Genomic DNA, 21,258 nt, shown 5'->3' with positions numbered 1-21,258 from the left:
GAAATCAGCTTCTGCCAGATCCCAAGATATACAGTGCAAATCACAAGATCCCAATGTTGATGTCCAAATCCCAAGATCTTGGGACAAATCCCAAGGAATGGCATCGCTGTTTACCGGTATTCGTAACTCGTGCGCCACATTCGCTATCCTATCTATACGGTTCTACGGTGCTGCCACCTAGCGAGGTGTCACGAGGCGAATACGCCTGTCATCTAGCGTACGTGACCTTGAATTAAATAGCAAACCTTGGTAGTGGCGCGCACGTGCGCTTGCACGTGGCTACTGCGCATGACTGCGCGTGTTCATGCAATTTTTTCAAGTGTTTTCGCTCGAAGCAAGCCGGCTCGAAGCGCTCGAAGTAGGTGGTTTGGCCAAATTTTAGGGTGTGAATTATTCCTGATGAATTTCATACTTGTGCTTTGGAACTAGATATTAGAACAGACAACAGTGTCTTGCTGTGGAACTTGCCTTATCATATAAGGAAAATTGGAAATGCATGATTTCCATGGACAAAGCACTTCAACCTACTCAATTATGTCGGTGGCAGGGTCCGGCAATAGCACAACGGGGCGTGGATTTGGATTAATAATTTGAAACTCAATGCTGTTATTTTTTTCAGATTTGGTCAAGATATGCATTCTCTCAAGTTCTCAACTATCCTCAGGAAATTAGAGGCTTGTCAGCCTCACCCTAATTGGGTTCTTTCACTTGTTATTCATAGAAAGGTTCATGCTGTCGGTAATACCGTAGATGAACTTTTACAGCACTGGAAATCTGTGTTTGTTGGTGCTGAGGTCTCCGAGCCAGAAGCCTCCATACAGCACTTAATGGGTGCTTCTCTGCAGTGCTCAACGGTAAGCACAAAACAAAGCAAATTAGGGCAGTGCTTCATGTTATGCTGCCTGTGTGCTGATGTCATAGTGGGCAATTCTGGCGCATGATTGCCTCTATTTTAAGTGACATCAATTATGTGGTTAAAGTAGACATCCTTGTAAAATAAAGTGATGTCTTCAGCAGCATCAAATTTTACTTCTATGCTGGTGATGTCATTCAATACCTATTGTTGCAAGCATGCTCCAAAATTGCACACTATGAAGTATGATGTCAGCAACTTTGACAGCAGCGGCTGTGGAACACCGCCCAGGTACCTACTTGGATGTCAATATTCAATATCTTGCTTGGTTCATTTTTTCAGGCTAATGCTAAACATTTTTTTTTTTTAAAGTCTAAGGTCTTGTAATCCACATCAGGGGAAACAGAAGTGATGCAGAATTCTTTCTGTTTAAAGGGCCCTGTTCAAGTGTCCGCGGCCGCCGCGGCTCCCGCGGCCAAAAAGGCGGAGCTTAGCTGGCGGCCAATCAGGCGAGAGCAGCATTCTGGGTAATGCGTAGCTCTTCCTGCGGCTCCCGCGGTCGCTCGGGAGCGACCGCAAGGAAACTTCGACATAAACTGCGCGCGTGAGACAAAACATTGCGGATTTCGCTCTTTATTTCGGTTGATTTTATTATGTTGTTAAGGTATAATTGCTTCAAAAAGGTACTAATTGAAGTAATAAAGCCATTATAAAGCAATTACGCACAAAATTTTGATCAGCATCTCCTTTCAAAACAACCGTGCCATTCTCGTCGCCGGCCGCAGCGGCCGCAGCCGCAAGGGTGTTCAACCTAACCGAAATTAGGCTCCGCCTCCCGGCCGCGGGAGCCGCGGCGGCCGCAGAGCACTTGAACAGGGCTCTGAACAGTAAATTTTTGAAAGATTTCAAAACATTGCAAATTTCGGAGCTTCATCTAAATATTCGGAAAGTGGCAGGAAATGCTGAATAACACAGACTTCAGCGCGATGTGGCTGGGGTATAAGATAGAGGTAAGAAATTTCTGCCATTTTTCCCTGCAACTCCTCAAGCTCATTAACTGTCAGACTGTTAAATAATCTTTGGACATGCTCTGAGTCTGCTTCCACATGGGATAAGGCTTAGCTGTTTTCAACAAAGCAGGGCTGCAGTGCACACACACACACATGCCATAATGCTTTTCATAAACAATGTTAAACATTACATTTGTTTTGATTGGTTTTTGCTTTCAGGGAGAGCTACGCCATATGGGAAATGCTGTTTTGACTGCACAGCAGTTGAGAGATCTAGAGAGACGCTGTCTTTGTCGCCTGCAAAGGTAAGTTAGCTTGACTTAATAATTGTATTCGCTGGTCTGTTGTATCCCGACGGTTAAAATGTACCGATGTGCTGTACCGTGTGAGGTGTTTCGCTCAAACACATGAGTGTTATCTGCAGAGAATTAAATTAAATGATATACGCTTGATGGTCTCAGTTAATCAAAGGATATCACATCACTTAAACATAAGTTGATAATAACACATCTTTGCAGTAAGTAGCAAAACATCCTACAAACGTACGAGTGAGGGGCAGTGCTTTCCGCGATAGCTAATTTTCGGACCTGCGATAACGATAAAACGATAAGAAAGGTTTGCGATAACGATAAACAATAAAACTTTTCAAAAAAAATTAACAGCGATAGCTATAAAGCGATAAAACGATAACGATAATTGTTTTTTTTTTTAACAGCGATAACGAAACGATAAAACGATAACGATAATTGTTTTTTAACAACGATAACGAAACGATAAAATGATAACGATACTTTTTTAACAGCGATAATAAAAGCGATAAGAAATACAGCTTGAATAAGTGTAGTTACCTTCTTAAAGTATATTTGCGGGCCATATACTCAATGGCTGCTGCATTGATCCAGTATTGAGTAGGTATATACTGCAAAAAAGGACAAAAAAAAATAGTCAAGCTCAGCAATCAGCATCTGTCTCATGCTCTGTGTCAGTGTTGGCCTCCCTCTTCTCCCTCTTCAAGATAGCCGGGCCATGTTGCCCTTGGTTCCATTTTTCCATCATCCCGTTTTACATTTTACCTATCGTTTATCGTTCATATTTTTTGTAACTTGCGATAAGTGGATGAGCGATAATTTTGAAAATTTATCGATAAACGATAAAGATACCGTAAAACGGGGCGACTTTGGACAGTTTTGAGACTTATCGGTGATTATCTTGAAAACTACTGTAGATAGGAATGTGAAACATGGACTATTTTGTGGGCTGAGTCTGGCCTTATCCATCCACGGTGTCAACAAAAAATTAGGTATAGCCATTTCCCTATTTTTTAAAAAAGTGTCTGGTGTTCAAAGTCACCATGCAATGGGGTGACTTTGAACAGTCTGTGTTTTTCATCATTTATCTCAGTAGTTGTGCAATTCCTCGTGCCGGTTGGGGTGGCTTTGAACACCCTGATGCTTTTTAAAAAAGAGGCCAAAAACAATTTATACCTGCAAAAGTCCTTCTGGGGGTAGTAGTCAAAACAAGGCGAGCTCATCAAGCAAAAAACACAACTTCTTGTAACAGCCTCTGCTGATGAATCAAACAGCATATTCACAGAAATTAGCACACAGACAGTGAGTAAAAAGAAGCATCTTTCATGGCAAACACCTTACTTACTCACCTTAACACTTGCTTAGGCACTGTGGACCAACACTCACAGGATATGAAATCACTCGATTCAACTCAACTCAAGTGTAATGCATGCACTCGACTAGGTCTGTGCATGAAATACACCTGAGACCACCTGAGTACAGAGTATCCTTGGACACAGTTAACACTTGACACCCGACTTAACACCTTAATACTAACACTTAACACTAGGTACACTTGCTAGCGTCAGAACACGTCAGTCATGAGTTTACCCCAGCATCAGTTTGTATGGTGAGAGCTCCTCACTCTTGAAGTGGAGCCTGCCCTTCCTGTCCATGTCAGACTGGCTTAGCTTGCACACCAGCTAGTCGATCTCTGTTACACCCCTATTTTGTAGCGCAAAATGTATGCAGTGTATTTTGGTGGGGTTACTTTGATCAACAAGTCTTTTGAACAACAAGTTAGGCATGCATGTCACCGGGGCTACATTGAACACGTTCAAAGTCACCCCAGCGAAGTTCCAAAAATGTCATGCTTTTACAAATCCCTTCACTGCATTGGCCATGCTCAAGCAAGCTAAAAAATTATGATGGGGCAATATAGGCCAACCATCGAGGATGGCAAAAATATGTCATTCCGTTCCATGACCATAATGACTAGTCCATGCCATATGGAAGTTTACGGGTATATCTCAAAAAGCTAAAAACATTGATTTAGTTTTTGATTTTTTACTCCTATGTACTAAGGTACATATCTTCCAATATGTCATGTACATTTTCAAAAATGTGCATTCTTATCTGTAAAAAAACATGGCTGCATTTATAATTCACATTTGTAAGATATTTGTGATTCCCTCTAAGAAGTGAACGGCGTTCAAAGTCACCCGGAAGTTCAAAGCCACCCCAGTTTACGGTAACCGGTTTACTTAACAGCGATAATTATCGTTTATCGTTTATCGCTCATCCTATCGCATGCGGAAACCACTGGTGAGGGGCCGTAAAGGCGGTGCCGCTGCGCTCCGGATGTTGGCCGCTGCGCGTTCCGGACGGGGTCCGCTGCGCTCTGGACGTTGGCCGCTGCGGGTGTCCTGCTTAGAGCCTCGGGAGCACCTCGCGGAAACCAACCTACTGGCCCATGGGGCTTGAGAAGGCGTACCGGATGGACCACAGCACACAGGCCAGCATGCGTTGCCAGCTGCCACGGCTTTTTGGGCTCTGTTTAACAGAGTCTGCCACATTCCGAATGGTTTCCTCTGTTCTCACGCTGCAGTTTCTACCGGTTTGTCTCCTGGTTGAACTGCCTTCCTTCTTGAACTTTTCCACCCACCTTCTTACACAGCTTTTGGTTGGCGCTAAATCGCTCTAAGATGGTCAAAATTAAACTTTTTAAGGAACAGTCGCCGAGCCTTTTAGATTTTTTTTCTTTAACAATATAGGCCTCTGCAGTAAAAGCCATCTGTACGTCCGTCCGCATCCTAAGACAGTTATTTTATGATTTTCTGTCATGCCGTGATGTCTTTTATCAGCACGTGAAATTTTAACAATATAGCTCTTGCGATAAAAAATCACGAGCATAACACATGAGTACCATTTTAAAACGGACACCCGGTACCTACATTCACGATACATACATCCATATGCTTCTACATGTGTTGTACGTCATACAACATACCTTCGACGTTCGGCTTTGATGGCGTGTGTCCGGGGCAGAGTTGGAGTAAGTGCAGTAATTTCCTGATATTTTCTCAAGGAAATATTATTTTCGTCTAGTATCCGAGCGGCGACGACTTTTGGCGAAGCCTTCGAGGCAGCCGTAGCGCAGGACGTGGCGCTGAGGTCGAGACCATAGTGTGAAGCTGTTTGCATCAGCTCCTTCTTTCGTCGTTTGTGGCGTTCGGAATATTCTTCAGGGCACTTCCTCTTACGAGCGCGCGGAGTTTCTGACGTATTTGGCGACGACCGAATGTTCTGGTGATTCCCAATTGGCTTCAGAATTGGTCGGCCACGCTCGGCGATAAAGACAACTGGGTGTTGATGTTGACGACCTAGCGGCCGGGGCAGCGTTGGCGTGGTCGGATTCATTGGCTCCCATGGACGCTCTGTTGTGGCTGGCGGCTCGGGCGCCCCGTGGTGACCGGCAGCTGAGGGCGTCCCGTCGCAGCCGGCGGGTGAGAGCGCACCGTCGCGGCCGCCAGCTGAGAGGTCTTGGTCTGCGGATTGGGCCGCCCCGTCGTGGGCAGTGGGTGAGGGCGCCTTGCCCATTACTTAGCTTGCAAATTAAGCTAATACTCAGCCGCCACTGACACACCAATCCGGTGACCCGGATGGACCGGGAGGGCGTGTGGACAGAGGAGCCGACGGGTGGAGGCGGCACCCTAGGAAGTGCCACTGGAGGGGAGGGTGCGCGCGCGCCATCTGTAGTACCTACGGTGGCGCGCACCTCCTCTAAGGACATGCCATCCACCGCTGCCTAACAGAAATGAATTAGGTTTTGAACGGTAATTGGTAGAATCGTCGCATGACAGCCAAAATTCCCAAAAGGCATGTCGCTGTACAATCATTTTAAATACAGCTACACATCTTCATAGAATCTGGAAGCCCTTATTTAAATTGGACGCTGTGAAGTGCGTAGCACATGGATAATAGACCAGGAGCAAAAGGACATTTACCAGTGGAATACCGTTAATAATTATACCTACTTTTGTAGGCACGTCCAGTAGACTGCAGCACACAAAGAAGCCACACACATACCAAGTACAGTTGGCGATTTGTTTGTAACAGTCATGGATCTTAAATGTTCAGTATAGGTATAGGGTAAGAATCATAAGTCCCCATTCCCATCCACATCCCCATTGCAGCACATATTTTTGGTTGCAGTTGATATTGTTTGAAAAAATAACTTAGAATTATTACTGATTCATCAATAGCACATGTGACATTAGGGAACTCTTCCTACTGAAAAACATTGACAATTGACATAAATAAAGATAAAAATATCATTGCGTTTGAAATAGCTACATACAACCAACTGGGCATCATATCCTCTCTACAGGGCTGTTTAGCGTTCTCCACGCTTTTGGAAGCAAAAAGAAATAATAAGAATCAATAGTATTTTGATTTGTTAATAAAGTAGGTTATATAAAGAACAAATAAGAAAGAGCCAAATCAAAAAGGAAAATAGAGCATAGAGCATAGAGCATGAGGATGAATAAATACATCACAATTCACAATCACTAACAAACTTTGATATGTAAGCTTGAACTTTTCTTTTAATTCTTAGTCTCATTTTTAAAGAAAAAGAAAAATAGCTAAGACTTCAACATAGAACTATGTAGGTTGTAAAACTCAACTTTGTTAATCAGTTATGCAATTTTTTTTAAATAACTTGTGACCTAAGAATGAAACCAGCAGCATAAAAAATGAGACTGACAAGTGACAAACAAGAGAGTAGGAATCTTATGTACCTACCGGGCTTTGCAAAAGTTCTGTTACACTTTCTTTTTCTTTATTTTGAGGGTTTACAGGTCTGGGCCAAACCTTTCGGCGATATCAATTGAAAATTCTGCTTATTAGAGACATGGTACCATGACGAATTTAACCTTCTTTTGCAGTTATATCAAAATGGAGGCCAAGAGAATAGAGATAGCCGCTTTGCTCCGCGCGCAGCATACCAAAGCTTTCATTGCCAAGCACCTGAAAGTCAGTTGAAAGAAAGAAAGAAAGAACATCATCACGGAGGCCGGATGTTTGATCTTTGACACGCGGCGGACCTCGGAAACATCGTTCCCAAAGGTGGCGACGCGGTCGTTCTGCTTGCTCACGACCGGATCAACCGTGAAGGTTTTCTCGTCAGAGAAGATGAGGACGCGTTTTCCGTTGCTCTTCAGGTCGCTGAGCAGGCGCTGACAGCGGTCGCGGCGCTGCTCCCGCATTCGGGCAGTGAGCAGAGGCCCTTCCAGGAGTCTTAGGCTCTTTCCACCCTGGTTCTTGACGGCCCTGGACACCGTGGCGACCGAAATCTTCTTGCGTTTCACGACCTCAGTCATTTTCAGCCTTGGGTTGCGTTCGAATGCCCGTTTTACGGCCAGTCGGCTCACTACTCGAGGTCTGCCGGTACGGGGTCGATCTTTGAGACCTTCTCCGCTCTTGAGCCTGTCCGCAACTCTGTGGACGGTCATCCGACTGACTTTCAGGTGCTTGGCAATGAAAGCTTTGGTATGCTGCGCGCGGAGCAAAGCGGCTATCTCTATTCTCTTGGCCTCCATTTTGATATAACTGCAAAAGAAGGTTAAATTCGTCATGGTACCATGTCTCTAATAAGCAGAATTTTCAATTGATATCGCCGAAACGTTTGGCCCAGACCTGTAAACCCCTCAAAATAAAGAAAAAGAAAGTGTAACAGAACTTTTGCAAAGCCCGGTAATGCATGGTCACACTCGCGTCTGTGGTATTATATATTCCCGACCGGGGCTGGGAAAATGCGTTTTATTCACCGAGGTTTTTGTGCGGAGGACCGAGTGCCGGTAGGCACGAGGTCCGTAGCCAAAAACCGAGGTGAATAAAACTGCATTTTCACAGCCCAAGGTTGGGAAGAGATTTACCACATGCCGTACCGGCGCAACAGTTAAAATCATATTCATTTGGTATTATATATTATATTCTTAATATGGTGTTTACGGAGCGAGCGAAGCGAGCGTAGTCTTTCCTTAGATTAACGGAAATTTCTGAGTATGAGCGGCCGGCCGGCCGGCCGGCCGGCCGGCCGGCCGGCCGGCCGTGGTCACGCTTCTGCGACGCTTATATCTCAGCACCCACTTGACCGATTTACACGCGGTAATTTTTGTAGGGTAGCTTCATTCCTTCTACCAAGTATTGGACTATTCCCGATGCATGTGGGTGACCCCTTATGCACGTGCCACGTGCAAAACGAAGAGGTGTCACTTTTGTAATTGTTGCAATATCTCGGTAACTACTTGGCCGATTGCGCTGAAAGTTGGCATGTAGGTAGGCACCCACTAGGCACTGCATATCCATGTGCCAGAGTTGGGGTGCTGCTGCACGTGCGCACGTGCAGGGGTCGATTCCAGATCTCGAGAACGGCTGGACCGATGGCGCTCAAATTTGGTACACGGTTAGGGACCGGTTAGTAGGGTGCCGTGCAAAAGTCACTTTGGACCCATTTTGCACGTGCGCACGTGCAGGGTGCCTCTTCCAGATCTCGAGAACGGCTGGGCCGATTGTGCTCAAATTTGGCACATCGCTAGAGACCGGTTAGTAGGGTGCCGTGCACAAGTCAGCTGGAGGTACCCCCTCGAAATTTCGCACGTGCAAGGATCACCCTCTCGCTCGCTCCGTTAGTCGCCCCAAAAGGCGTTATACTGGTAATATTCTATTAACACTATGTTCATATTTCTCGTCACCGTGATTATTTTTTTTGTGTTTTTTCATTATTGGGCGGCGTTGAGTATGAAAGATAAAATTTCCTACTCAACCTTATTTAGGGTTTGAAAAAGCTGAGGATGAAGATGGTGAAGCGCCAGAAGTTAGAATAAACTATGAAGATATGGAGTCCAGCAGGAGTGAGGAAATCGTGAAGAAAACTGAAAATTGGGTGAAACGCTGAATCAAACGCGTCTTAGATCCCAGCTGGAACAGTATCAAATGTTTCATTGTGGCTCGCTAAGATGCTTCGCGCATTTAAAGTGATCTTTTTTGCGTGCATTATGTTGTAATAATGAGTACTCTGACCATGTTCTGCAGCAATAAATACTTGGCATTGGAACGATACCTACCCTTGTTTAGTTGAATTACGTTGACAGCAAAAGTAAGTGAAAACGCCGTCACTTAATTTTGCTCACTTCTTCTGTTGCTGTTAGTGAACACAATCCGTAAATATCTTCTTTGGAAATGGTTCTTCCACTCAGAATATTCAGTAAAATTTTGTCTGGGAAAATCAAAAAGCCCTAGGGCCGAATCGTTTCCCAAATACCTTCAACATTAGCCGAGGCGGGCCGAAGCCATTTCCCAAATGCACGTGCTAATGTTAAAGGGATATCTCGGCATGTGGTAAAAAATAAAAGTTGAAAGTGAAGGAAATTTGTAACCAACCTGCGGGGAGTTGGACGGCTGTACAGATTGGCTGCAGCCCGTGACTAGGATCTTCTATTTCCTCTGTTGAAAATAAATAATTTCATGTTAGAAACAATATAATTCACCAAGCTACAATTAGCAGGTGTAACGTTTTTGAACACCCATTTGATGATTATATATCGGGTGCTCATTAATGAACGGAATAAAATATACAGCACCAGAATGGCATATTTTCATCTCACGTTATCACTTCACACAATGCATTTTCAGGGGGGTTAGCATTTATGATTACATCATCGAGATCACCGCTTGCCACTTGTGTCTCCTACAGGAGGTGCTCAAACTAGCACTTTCGCTGGGCCACGCACGGCTCTGCCCGGCGCTGTGTGTGCCGGACCATCTTCCTCAGCTGCTCCCTGCTTATGCTTCTGCCGAAGTCCTCCACGACCTGCTTCAGTTCTTTGTTTCCGGCTCCGATTCCACCACGCGATCCAAAGCTTGGGTCCAGAACGATCGGCAGGACAGGTCGGGACTGTATGCGGGCCAGTGCAGATGGCACTTCCGCGCGAGATGATCCGATCGTTGAACTTCGATCAGGTCACGGAACGTACTTGTTAGGGTGCGATATTCCGTAGCACTATCCCCCGACCCCCACCAAAAGGGGGACCCCACCAAAAGAATCCGTCCCGGATTCTCACAGAGAACAGTAATACAAGACGGCGTGTACAAATAGCCGCCACACACACAGACGCGACGCTATTCGGGATCACTGGTCACTCCTACTATTGCAGCCACGCGGGAATCCGCTGGAGGACAATGTCCTCGCCTTCACTGGACAGATGCACACCATCCGACACAAAGTACCTCCTTGAGTCCTCTCCGACGAGGTGCCAGCGCCTGTAGGCCTTGGCAGAGCCCTGCCCACAGACAAGAACTGAACGTCGGAGTACTGCTCGCAGATGCGCTTCGTGGCTTGTTAAGCCCGGGCAGTCCGCCCAGCACTCGCCAGCATCACACCCATACCTGGGTAGGGGACCCAGCACAATTATCCTCCGAGCCGGCGCCCATACAAATGCGATAACCTCGTCGACGTTTGTCTTCAGATCCCCCAGACGGACCAAGTGAGCTTGGTCTTGGAGATTGCGGGGATATACGTCATTGCCCGTCATCCAAATGACGCATGCTCCCAGCGTACAGCCGAAAGCCTCCGCTGCCTCCTTCCACCGGACAATCTCCTCGGCTCCTTGGCTTTCCTTGACACGAGTTTTGCCCACGAGTCACCCGGCCTACTATGATTCAGCAGGATGTCCAACGGCTTGGCGTCTAGACGGTCACGTAGCCGATGCGGGATTGAGTCCCCCAGGATGACGTGCAGCTCGGGCTTCTCTGTATCAGGCACTGAAGCGGGGCGCATCTCATCCAAGTCTGCGTCCTCCAAGAGAAGAATTTCAGGGTCGTAGCTATCCATTCTCAACACCATCTCCAAATCATCATCAACACCATCTCCAAACAGCCTTGCGAGCTCCAACCATGAGTTAAGCTACTTATGTTTGTCTTTGTAGGAAGGATGTTTGCAATCATAGAGCCATGAGTATTCCTTGATTGAGTGGATGAGGCGCTCCTCAGCATGCTCTGACCACTCAAAGGCCATCACCCACAAAACCTGCAAAATATGGACGTATATGCATTATCAGATCACAAAACCAGCTTGAGCACCTCTCACTTAACCTAGTAGGGAAAGGGGGAAGCGCACAGCGTCCCTGGCGGTCGGTGGACGAATCAGTCTCAGATGATCAAGTCAAAACCTGGGTCACCGGGCGAGCACGCGGCGGCTGACCCATAACACTATAATAATCGAAATGTCAATTTGTCGAAAAGTCAATTAGTCGAAATGTCAGTTCGCCGAAATGCTAATTTGTCGAAATGCTAACTAGCCGAAATGTAAATTTGGGTTGGCGAAGCATGTCTGGTGGGGCGATGGCGAGAAGGCACTCGTCACGCCCAGCTCAGCCCAAACACGCTGGTTGGACTGCGCCATGTCGCTCCCGGCAGCGATGGCCGATGGCCTTCAGAGTACTGATGGACTCCGGACGGTCGATGGTGGACCGCAGCGTGTCGGCTGTCATTGCTTTTTTTTTTAAAGGTACTGTGCGACCTTTTAATGATTTCCCATTTTATTTTTCCTAGGATAAGAAGCTTCTGTTTTTACCTAATATCGCAAAAAATCAAAAATGGGCCTAAAATAGTGCTTTTTTCGCCTAAAAGTCTATCGGTTTTTCGATATGTATAACAACTGTAGTGGGCTCACTTGCAAACAGGCGTCGGCAACAATCGCGAATGCGGCGCACATGTGACAATAAGCAAAGGTCATTATAGAGTTACGACGTACGTACGTAGTAACCTGGTTTCTCTATCGTCTTTAATTAGGGCAGGAGAAGCAGCTGAGTAGCCCTCTACATTGACTCTAAGATCAAGGCGCTTAAGGGTTGATGCGCGAAATTATGCCGATAATCAAGTTTCTGGTGTCAGTCAACGCACAATTAATGTACCTACAACATACCAAAACCGCATTTTGGTCAAGCTTCTAAAACTGCCCACCAGGTGGCGCGAACATATAGCAACTTAAGCGCCATCTAGCGGAAAGACGAAAAAAGGCAGGTTCTAAATTGATTTCAGTTTTGTGTTCCATCATGTTGTCATGGCATTCGTAGGCATTTCACCATCGAAAACACCGTCATCCATTTTATCATGTATTTTCACAGTAAATACATAGTACATTTTTTCTTTTTTTCTTTTTTTTTGACTTCGCCGCAGGTACCAGCGCCGTGTTCGAGTAGTTAAGGCTGGGTCACGGACGCCTGCTTAGCCGCGAGCATCTGAAAAAAGAAAACAGTGTACAATTTCACATTGCGGAGCAGGCTGAAACGGACGCGTGATTTATGGAGAAAGTGGAAGCTGTAGCAAAGGATCAACAAAGGAATGTGATTAATGGGATAATGAAAGATTTTTCCGAATGGACAAGGATGTTCACCTGCTCACGGAGTAGTTTTGAGGGCGGGCCGCCCGGATAGGGCGGCAGCGCCTGGGTCACGGACGCCTGCTTAGCCGCGAGATTCTGAAAAAGAAAACAGTGTACAATTTCACATTGCGGAGCAGGCTGAAACGGACGCGTGATTTATGGAGAAAGTGGAAGCTGTAGCAAAGGATCAACAAAGGAATGTGATTAATGGGATAATGAAAGATTTTTGCGAATGGACAAGGATGTTCACCTGCTCACGGAGTTCACGGAGTAGTTTTGAGGGCGGGCCGCCCGCATAGGGCGGCCGCGCCATTGCCTTCTTTAAGATCTCCGACGGAGGACCGCCGGGATAAATGTCACTCTTAGGAGGCTCCTTGGCAGCCTTGGCGGCTGCCGGCGGCTCCTCGTAGATGGTTGGGAGTGTTGGTTTGAACCTCATGTTTTTTCTTTCTTTTTTTTCAACCTAAGGAAGACAGATTTTCAGACAGTTAAGACATTTTAAAGGATGAGGCGGCGGCGGCTGGCGCGAGTGAGGCGGCAGCGGCGGGCGCGAATGCGGAGGCGGCGGCGGGCGCACCTGAGGCGGCGGCGGCGGTGGGCGCGCCTGAGGTGGAGGCGGCGGGCGCGCGGGAAGCGGCGGCAGTGCACACTTCCACCCACACGTCCGTGCTACGGCCCGGTAGCCCCTCCTGCATCATACGTCGCGTTGCTACTCGGGCTCCGACCGGAGGTTGACCTTCCATGTCCCAGTCGGAATCCGACCAGTCGTCCACAAAGGACGTTGATTTTGCAGCTTCAGGAAGCGACATGCTGTCCGAATCAACATTTAAACACAACACATACACACGCACACAAACACATTAACATACATACATACATACACACAAACACAATTCCTTTGGTAGATCACAGCTTAAATCACAGGAAAATCGGATTGAGCTCCTCATGAGCGTCGGCAGCGGCGGCGGCGGTGGCTGTGGCAGCGGCGACTGCTGCTGCGGCGGCAGCGGCAGCGGCGGCGGCGGCGGCGGCGGCGGCGGCGGCGGCGGCGGCGGCGGCTGTGGCGGCAGCGGTGACTGCGGCTGCGGCGACAGCAGCAGCGGCGGCAGCAGCAGCGGCGGCAGCGGCAGCGGCGGCGAAGGCGGCTGTGGCGGCAGCGGTGACTGCGGCTGCTGCGGCAGCGGCGGTGGCAGCGGCGGCGGCGGCATAAGAGCTCGGTGGTCCATCGGCGAAATATGAAACAGAAAGAAAACAAAACAAATTAAACACAATACGAGTTCTCAAGCTACAATCTGTTTTTGATTGACTTTGTTTGATTGCCAGCAATGCTTAGCACGACCCGGGGGGCGGGTAGACCTCTGTAACATTTGTTAGAAGTGACCTGCATCTAATGACACAGGCTGGCCTGGACCCGATTGCTGGCTGTATGCCAGGCTAAATTAAGGCATACACCCCCCAAAATTATATATATATACACGTCTCTGCCCAATCAGTGGGACCAGCGACGATTCTTTGCTTTTTTTTATAAAATAAATCACACACAGCAGCACAACACCCACGACGAAGACACCACAAAACCACCTTAATACTTCATACACAGCACCTACCATACAGACGCAAACACACTCACACAAACACAACATCCAATCCAGTTACACACCCCAAGTGGCCCCGAGGCGGGCCCCTTTCCGCCCGGCACATCTTCCAAAGGTGGCGGTAACTTTACCAGCCTCGGGGCCGGCCTCAACAACCCAACACCTGTGGGGAGGCCAGGGACACAAGAACAGACACACTAACACAAACACCAATCAAGTCACACACCCAAGTACACGCCCAGGTGGCCCCGAGGCGGGTTTATGCCGCCCGCGTTTCTGCTGGGCGAGTATGGAGTACACACGATGGTCTGGCCCGTGCTTGGGCGGCCATCTCCCGTATCTCCGCCTCGGTCAGTCGGTGAAAATGGTCCATGAAACGGCGCGGTCGCTCGGGCGAGGGCCGCAGCTGTGTCAGGTCCACTGTTGGAGGGCCATGGTAGTCCTCTCCGTCCGATTCCGACTCGCTGACGGAGGCCTCCAGCAGGCCATCCCCCTCCCCCTGAGTGCCGCCCAACAGACTGTCCAGGTCGGACAGCTGGCAGCGGGGGAGGGGGTGGCGAGGCCTCCTCCTCTTGCTCGTCGCCCAGCAGACAAGCTTATCCGCGTTTGGAATGTGGCGGAAACTGGCGGAGGCCTCCAGCAGGCCATCCCCCTCCCCCTGAGTGCCGCCCAACAGACTGTCCAGGTCGGACAGCTGTGGCAGCGGGGGAGGGGGTGGCGAGGCCTCCTTAAACACCCAAGTGGCCCCGAGGCAGGTCCTTTCCCGCCCGGCACATCTCCCAAAGGTGGCGGCAACTTAACCAGCCTCGGGGCCGGCCTCAACAACCCAACACCTGTGGGGAGGCCAGGGAAACATACACCAACGCAGTCCTAACACTCACACACAAGCACAAACAACACATCTATCCATCTCACAGACAGCCTGCAGCCTTTATTTCCCACCCAGTTTCAGGACTAGGGCGAGAATTGACCGGGACGAGATACTCTCCCAGTCGAGTTCGAGGCGCTCGAGCGCTTCTCGCACATCAGTGCGCCGTGCTGGGACGTTTTCCTCCACAAGGAGGTCCACGACGGCCTTCTCCTCCGGCGACCATCTGCGCGACCCCTTCTGCTCATCTCGGGCTCGCGCCGCCCACGAGGCCCGGTGGAGGGACACCAACTCCGCGTATCGGCAGCGAACCGAGCTTTGGATGGGTCCTCGAGGCCGTCTTTCCTCGGGTTCGCGAGGCGGGGGGGGGGGGGGGGGTCACGCCTGATCGCACCGAATCAGGGGCACGACAAGCTCCTGAGGAGCAGTGCCATCGTCCTCCTCACTGCTGCTATATATAGCAGCTGCCCTGTCACGCCGAGCCACCGCCGCAGCGTCTGACTCTGTGTCAGTGCCTCTTTGGCGGGAAAATGCCGGCCGCGCCAGCAGGTCACGTCCCTCTGTGTCTGTGCTCCCCAGGTCACTGTCGACCGGAGAATGAGGGCGGTTGGAGGGGGACGCTGGGAGCCCGGCGGACGTCTCCGCCGCCTCCAGGGTGGAGGGGTCCTCGGATGCAGCCTCAGCACCGATATGACGATTAAACTCCAGCGCCGCCAGATAGTCGCGCTCTTGGCGTGTCATCAGGTCGTAATCCACTTTAGCCGTCTTTCCGGAATGTCGGCGGAAGGAGCAAAGGTCGTCGCGGATGTGATCCGAAATCTTTCCTAGACGGTGCAAGCGTTCCGACTGCGTCACGTGCCATCGGCGAAGCTGCACGCCCATCAGGAATATCAGCTCCTCCCCAAATATGTCGGCAACACTTTTTAGCTGCTGCGACGGGTAGCTGCGTAGCCCGGGGAACAGTGCGTTGCTGCTTCCGGCGGCTGGCAACAGGTGACGGAGCTGACTGGTGAAAAAATCAGCGAATTCAGCCTCCTCTGGAGGGAATATGGCCGTCGCTGGGCCGTACTTTGCGGCCTCTTTCCCTGCGAGTCGCGTGGCCAAGCGCGCCCCGTCCGGGCAACCACAAAAGGGCGGGAACGCCATAGACAGTGCTGGCGCAATTGAGACATTTAGAGCAGCGAACAACGCAACTAAATATTAAGAATGATATCTTGGACACTACAGCATGGGGATATGACATTTTCCATCAGTTTTCAGTCCCGGTTTTCCAATCATTCACGATATCAGGAATCAGGATAACTCGTTTTCTTTCCTTTGATTTCTTCCTCCACACTTTTCTGAGTGTCTGTGTCCCGGATGTTCTCATTTGTCCTCATTTTTTTTTTGTTTTGGTATTGCTCCCATCTCTTTGTGACAAGTTCCAGCTATGCCTGGTTTCTCCACTGTTTTCTTCACTGTCATGTCAGTCAGTGGCTTCTTTACTTTTTCCTTGTTCATTGCACTTTTCATCTTCTTGATCTAGCCACTCTGTCCCGGTGGTTCCACTACGACGATCGGCGCGTCAGCTGTGTGGACGAGGCCGACGTTCTGGACGAGGCCGGACACCAGAGGAACGGCTACATCTTCTTCTACCTGCACAAAGACCTTTGCGACCAAGTGGTCAGTGTGGAAGAAGCCGGCGGGGCGCTGTGACCGCCACTCTGTTTGACATGCTGTATTTTTTCTTTCAAGCTCAATTTGTGAGCCATTATTCACAGTCACTGACTAAGTCCTGTTGGTTTCCTTGTTGCTCTTGGCTTTCTCTTCTTCCATGTGCAGTGGAAGGTCTTCAGTTGTCTTCCTTGGAACCTTCATTCCCTCTTTCAGTAGTTCTACATCCACTCGAGTTTTTTTCAGTATAGCAGACACATTTAGACTGTCAAATCCTATTTGGGCAGTAACTAAAGGTTGTGGGCCACGAACATAGGTAAGTCAGCCCCCTTCTCTTGTATAAGCCTCATAATGTCTTCCATGTGTTGTATGGATTTCTTGGGACCCTTTCTGATGATCCTTCTAGGAGTTTCATGACTGGCACACAACCCATACAATAGTGTCTTAGAATGTTTAATGTCTGATTCTCCAAAGGTGGAACAGCATAGCTGTGTGATTGATTCCATAGGCAAAATGTCCCATTTGTTTGCCACAAAGTAGAGCGCTTCATTTATCACAATACCTGCTGAGCTTGCTCTGGCCATGACATCATGGCTAATCTTCACAAATGTCGTTATACAGGACTTGCCCAGAAAGTATCAGTAGTAGGGTTCATTCCCTATGAGAATTGATCTACATTTACCAGACAGGTTAACCAGACCACATGCAATATTCATGCACAAATCCGTGAGTGGTACTAGGCGGCTGTTGATGCACGTATGGGGCCGCAGCATCTCGAACTCACGCACTCGGCGCATTGCGCGCTCGACGTGAATGCGAAGACTGGCTACTTGCTTGCTGACCTTAACCTCGCTAGCCTCGTGAACAACTCCCGCTTGAACACTTCGGTCGTATCAGGGAACATCTGTCCTCACGGAGGAGGCTTTCAATGACTTTGAATCCCCGGTCGCCCATAACAGTCTCCCGGCTTTCAATGGCTCAGAAAGCCACAGGGGGCTTGAATTCAGGGTGTGGAAAATCGATTGATTCTTCCAGTTATACCGTGCATTTCTGACTTTCTCAATATAAAACACGCACGTTAGCACATAGTCATACCTGGTGGTAACCATGTTTTCGTTTGACGATTCTTGCTTTCGAGAATGAAGTCTCCGTCCTCTCCTCGGGTTGGTTCGCCAGAGACGGAGTAGGGCGCTCTGTCGCTGGCAAACGTCCTCAGCTGCGGTGGCACTTGTGCGCTTTGTATTATGTGACGCACGATCACACGCTGGTAGGTGTGGTGTGGTCCGGTGGAGAAGGCTGGCGCCAGCTTGTGGCGCCCGGTTAGCATGGCCTCATCGTTGTTGCGCTTGATGCCAGCCCGCATCACCGACTCAGCCCGGACCAGATCGCAGAGCTTGTCTATCAGCGCGTAGTTGTTGTTTTTGACAGACGCTGCCCTTAGTACATAGTATGTCCTCAGCACTCATGTCTTCGGTCATGGCCAGAGTGACGGACGTACGATACAGCCAGCTCCTTGGACAGCGACTCAAGAATGACCCGGATGATCTGCCAGGTTACGTGATGGTTGCCGCGGTTCTTCAAAGGCTACGCGGTGTCGCTGGTAAAACCCAGCAGCTCAGAGACACCATACACACAAAAACAGACACATACCCAAAGCTACATATTTGCATCCATTCATGTAGAGATCCAACATGCAAATGTAACTAAAAAAGAGTAAAACAATTTCCCAAAGCATGTGCGAACTGTCGGCCGCGTCTTTCAGGCTCAACTCGTACAAAGACGTCTGTCGAAACACTATGTTTTGGCGTTGGATGCATGGCATGATGGAACAGCGTTAAGGGAAAGTGTGAGTAAATTCGTACTCATGCGTGGCCTGCGCGTTAATATGTGTCGTTGGAGTCGTTTGCCCGATTTGGCTTCAACTCTGTCGTGCCGGTGCCCATCCTAATATACGGCATGGTAATGGTAACCGAGCCTAGAATACGAACCTGTAGGACGTTTCATTCCACGTCCTACAGGTTCTGTAGGACGTTTCCATCCCATCGCCCATCGTTCCAGCGAGGCAGCAGGCTTTTGCTTCTTGGGCTGGAAAGGGCGGCTGTCTCCGGCGGGCGGTATGACGCCGCCGTACGGGCCGCGTAGCCCGGGCGGCTGGGCGGGGCCTGTGTGTACACTCGACCGGATCGGCTGGATCGTGGTATTCGCTAGGGTAATGGGTGAGCAGTGTCCATGGCTGTCTCCTCTACGGCCGCCCGAATGTGCGGTAGTTAAGGCGGTGGAGGTAGACTCCGTCGGCGTCAGAGTCCTTCACCCCAGCCTTGGGAAATCCTGTGACAGGGGGAGAGGGGCCAGGCGTCGCCGAAGCCTTCCTTCGGGACCCGAACCAACGTACCACCCAGAAGGCCGTGGTATGAGACGCGGCGGCGCCCGATGCCCGGCTCCGAGCTCTCGGCCTTCAGCAGCCGGTCGACGTCTAGCAGGACGCAGCGGGGAACGAGGTCCGCCGCTACGCCTCGCAGGGAGTCTGAAAGGTGCCGGAACGGGTCCGTATCAAAGCGTCCAAAACCGCTGCACCCAAAGTACGCAACATCCAAAACCGCAGCGTCCAAAGTACGCAACGTCCAAAATACGTCCAAAATCGGGTTTATAGGGGGCATTCACAAAGTCCAAAACCGAAACATCCAAAACCGCAACGTCCAAAAACGCATCATCCAAAAAACGCAACATCCAAAGTACGTAACCTCCAAAACCACAACGTCCAAGACCACGACATCCAAGGCACGCAACATCCAAAACCAACCTAACCTAACCTAACCTAAGCTGTATTGTGGAAAACCGGTCTTGGACTGTGGAAAAACGGTCTTTCCAAAAGACCGTTTTTCCACATCCGTAAAACCGCTATAACTCCTAAACCCCTGGGTTAATTTGGTTTAGATTCGATTAACTGGGGGTTCAAAGACCCCTCTACAACCTAAAGGGTAACAAATTTGAGTTATACGACGATAAGGGGTCCAAAACTCAGTGCAAAGTCAAAATTTCGAAATCGACCCCTTGCGTCGTGGAGTCCGAACTTTAAACCCCTATATCTCCGAAACTAAGGGTCCTATCAAAAAACGGAAAAGAACCTAAGGGTGAGGAAAAGGTCCCAAGAAACCTAAGCAGGCATTAAAACCCCGAAATCGCAATTGTTTTTCCGAGAATCAGCATGAGAATGGGGTAAGGGTACAATATTTCTCATACGCCTGTAGCTTCAAGCTCAGTACCTATGCAGAATACCATATTGAGATGAACGTTTTTTGCTTATATCTCCGAAACTACTTATCCGATTCGCTTGATTCAAAAAAATTTGGACTCCTCGTAAAAAACTGCACCAGAAAACGTTGGTTTCAAAATTTTGGGACAAAAGGGGGCCAAGATCCAAAAATTTTCCAAAAATCATGAGTGTTGTAACTTTTTTGTTTATGCTTCTTTTTCAAAACAAATGCATGTATTAGATGAAATTTGACCTGAGCAATTTTTGCTATATACAATTTTTCAAAAAAATGACGTTTAAGGGTCGAAAAGTAAAAAAAAAAATAAAAAACGTCCGTTTTTTATTTTTGTTATTTTTGTTACAAACCTAATGAAGAAACGGTACATAAATAAAAGAAAGAACGTGATTTTAGACATTTTTTAGTGAAAAAATCAAAATCCATTGAATACTTTTTGAGATATTCTTTCCCAAAGGTCCCATTTGACGCGTCAACCCTCAAAGTTTGAGGGGTTTTGGGGACTAGGTTTATGAATCAAAAAACGTTTTTTTTTGGTGGATGGACCCTATTTTGATCCATTCTATCGAATTTGGGGGTCAAAATCAAAATTTATTTTTTTTTCGGTTTTTGCCCCGAATTTGATTTTTTTTCATTTTTTTTTGAAAAAAAGGTCACGTGTCGATTGGTCTCGTTATGACACATACACCCTGCAAGTTGCAAAAGGATCGGTTTATAAACGAGCGAGTTATGATTTTTTTAATGAATTTTGACAATTTTTTGGTCAAAAATCAAAATGGCGCTAGAGCAAAAATCGACCCAGGATCAGATGCAGAATTTGATGGCGCATCTAACCCTGGTCTTGTTTTTGCGCTAAACTGACTCAAAACCGAGTTAAATCCAAAAAGCAGCAAAATCACTCACTTATCACTATTTATTGAGCGATTTTTTTAAGAACTTTCTGATATCGGATTTTAAATTTTCTTGCAATGAATCGGTAGTGCCTGACGAGATCTTTCCAGCCATGGGTGTTAAAATCTTGTAGGTGTTCAGGTTTCAGAGAATTAAACGTCCAAAGTTCGAAAAAATACATGTTTGTCAAACTCAAAATTTTTTAATTTTGGGCAATTTCAAGGCCAGGGTTACAAAGATCTTGTCCAGCCGATTCTACTCATAGTCAAAATTTGACTCTAGCTTGTTTCGTTTTGATTCTACAGGGGTTTAAAGTTTCGGAAAAAAGCACTCCTGGAAGCACTTTTTCTCAAACATGTGTTTAGTTTTATGCTCATATCTTTGA

At 48.2% G+C, this 21,258-nt stretch overlaps 1 long non-coding RNA gene across 2 annotated transcripts in view; it reads left to right on the top strand.

Annotated features, from left to right (window-relative positions):
• Nucleotides 1-272: 272 nt before the first annotated feature.
• LOC122391518 overlaps nucleotides 273-21,258 on the top strand; it is a 44,213-nt gene continuing 23,227 nt past the window's right edge. For both annotated transcript variants that reach the window (XR_006258363.1, XR_006258362.1), the window contains exons 1-3: nucleotides 273-358; nucleotides 620-854; nucleotides 2,083-2,168. This is a non-coding gene — a long non-coding RNA (uncharacterized LOC122391518). The remainder of the gene's footprint in view (nucleotides 359-619; nucleotides 855-2,082; nucleotides 2,169-21,258) is intronic.

Source organism: Amphibalanus amphitrite, unplaced genomic scaffold, assembly GCF_019059575.1.
Source record: "Amphibalanus amphitrite isolate SeventyFive unplaced genomic scaffold, NRLGWU_Aamphi_draft 000441F_arrow, whole genome shotgun sequence".
NCBI lineage: Eukaryota > Metazoa > Arthropoda > Thecostraca > Balanomorpha > Balanidae > Amphibalanus > Amphibalanus amphitrite.
Note: the sequence above shows the minus strand (reverse complement) of the source record. Positions and strands in the feature narration are given on the sequence as shown.